Source organism: Aricia agestis, chromosome 2 (genome assembly GCF_905147365.1).
Source record: "Aricia agestis chromosome 2, ilAriAges1.1, whole genome shotgun sequence".
Taxonomy (NCBI): domain Eukaryota; kingdom Metazoa; phylum Arthropoda; class Insecta; order Lepidoptera; family Lycaenidae; genus Aricia; species Aricia agestis.
Genome location: NC_056407.1, coordinates 14957501 through 14960000, shown reverse-complemented (window position 1 = coordinate 14960000; position 2500 = coordinate 14957501). Strand labels below are relative to the sequence as shown.

The 2500-nt window shown below is 42.4% G+C and overlaps 1 non-coding gene across 1 annotated transcript in view; it reads left to right on the top strand.

Annotated features, from left to right (window-relative positions):
- Positions 1-1278: 1278 nt before the first annotated feature.
- LOC121740095 overlaps positions 1279-2500 on the top strand; it is a 1903-nt gene continuing 681 nt past the window's right edge. Inside the window, exon 1 of the ribosomal RNA XR_006037546.1 lies at positions 1279-2500. This exon is cut by the window's right edge and continues 681 nt beyond it. This is a non-coding gene — a ribosomal RNA (small subunit ribosomal RNA).

The following is a 2500-nucleotide window of genomic DNA, read 5'->3' as shown; positions in this document are numbered from 1 at the left end:
GAAGGACCAGTGTTTATTAGTACTTACTCGTGTGTGTTCAATAATGGCACTTAATTCCGCTGCTGGTAACCTAACCTAACCAAACCTAACCTAATGTTGTTTCTAAATATCATCAGTACTTTCATTTGACACTAATATTTTTTCATCATCGGTCGCGGTGGCCGCCGACAGCCCAAATGTGCCCATACTCCTTTACTTGTTACATTTATTGTTATCCTAAAAAATATCACACCATATTACGTGTACCGGGTGAAACAGTGTGTGTATAGTATTATACAAAACGATTGCGGCGAATAGCTATCATATCTATATACATTGATAATAAGCGAGCGAAAAAGTTGCAAGTCTGTTGTCAAATTGAAAATATTATGTAGTTTCATTTTTAAAAATCCTATCCTAGTATATTACCTAGAATTTGATGCAAATTATAATGATAATAATATTATAAAAATAAATATAATAATAATAATAATAATAATAATAATAATAATAATAATGATTTATGTACAATACAATAATAATAAACATTGAACACGACCCGCCACCGTAGTTTTCTTTTTTAATTTTTTTTTTTATATTTTTTATTATTTTGTATATAACCACCGTCGACATTTGTTATTATCAGGTAGGTACTATTTATTCTAGTTTCACATGTACAATACAATAATAATAAACACTGAACACGTCCCGCCACTGTAATTCATAATTCAAATTGTATAATATCAAAGTGAGATGTTCAATGCGCGAACCGACCGATTGGTTGATTTTGTGTCGAGCCGAACGGTAGCTGCAGTTCGTTAAAGTTACCACCGTAACAATCGCGGCGGGGCATTATGTACGAGCGCGGAGCACCTGTTTAGAGTGCGCCGTTGTCTGGTATTGTGCCCGTCGCGTCGAAGGTGGAACTGATAGCGGTCGCGAAGTTACAATATTTCTTCATATAGTATTACATCAACTTTGACGTAATGTATGTGGTCTGATCTCTCCAGCACCGGGCGACAATCTATATGGTTGACGAGTTCATGTTAAACTCTCTGTTACACTATCATAGATGATAGATCTCGTAATATGGAACGTTCGAATGTGCGGTAGCTTAGTTGCTCCGCGTTTTCTTTTTTTTGTGTTTGTCGCACAAAAGGGAAAATTCAAATAATGACTGGTCACCGCGCGTGCACGGTCCGCCGTGTGTGCGCGCGTGCACTGTTTGGCCGTCGACACGCGTGTCGACGGCGAGTACCTCGAGCGCTCGAAGAGATTCGTGCGGCTCTAGTGGTTAGCTCCCTGGTTGATCCTGCCAGTAGTTATATGCTTGTCTCAAAGATTAAGCCATGCATGTCTCAGTGCAAGCCGTATTAAGGCGATACCGCGAATGGCTCAATATATCAGTTTTGGTTCCTTAGATCTTACTCAGTTACTTGGATAACTGTGGTAATTCTAGAGCTAATACATGCAATCAGAACTCTGACCAGCAATGGGATGAGTGCTTTTATTAGATCCAAACCAATCGACGGAGGGCCTCGCGTCCTAAGTCGTTTATTTTGATGAATCTGGATAACTTTTGCCGATCGCATGGTCCAGTACCGGCGACGCATCTTTCAAATGTCTGCCTTATCAACTTTCGATGGTAGTTTCTGCGACTACCATGGTTGTCACGGGTAACGGGGAATCAGGGTTCGATTCCGGAGAGGGAGCCTGAGAAACGGCTACCACATCCAAGGAAGGCAGCAGGCGCGCAAATTACCCACTCCCGGCACGGGGAGGTAGTGACGAAAAATAACGATACGGGACTCTTACGAGGCCTCGTAATCGGAATGAGTACACTTTAAATATTTTAACGAGGAACAATTGGAGGGCAAGTCTGGTGCCAGCAGCCGCGGTAATTCCAGCTCCAATAGCGTATACTAAAATTGTTGCGGTTAAAAAGCTCGTAGTTGCATTTGTGCGCCGCGCTGTCGGTGCACCGCATCCGCGGTGATACTGACACGTTTGCGGAGCATATCGTCGGTGAGCCGACGGTAAAACGTCGGTTCAATATCAAAATCCTATCGCGGTGCTCTTCAGTGAGTGTCGAGGTGGGCCGACAATTTTACTTTGAACAAATTAGAGTGCTCAAAGCGGGCTCAAAATGCCGCTTGAATATTTCGTGCATGGAATAATAGAATATGATCTCGGTTCTATTTTGTTGGTTTTCAGAACTCCGAGGTAATGATTAATAGGGATAACTGGGGGCATTCGTATTGCGACGTTAGAGGTGAAATTCTTGGATCGTCGCAAGACGAACATCAGCGAAAGCATTTGCCAAAGGTGTTTTCATCAATCAAGAACGAAAGTTAGAGGTTCGAAGGCGATTAGATACCGCCCTAGTTCTAACCGTAAATATGTCATCTAGCGATCCGCCGACGTTAATACAATGGCTCGGCGGGCAGCTTCCGGGAAACCAAAGATTTTGGACTCCGGGGGGAGTATGGTTGCAAAGCTGAAACTTAAAGGAATTGACGGA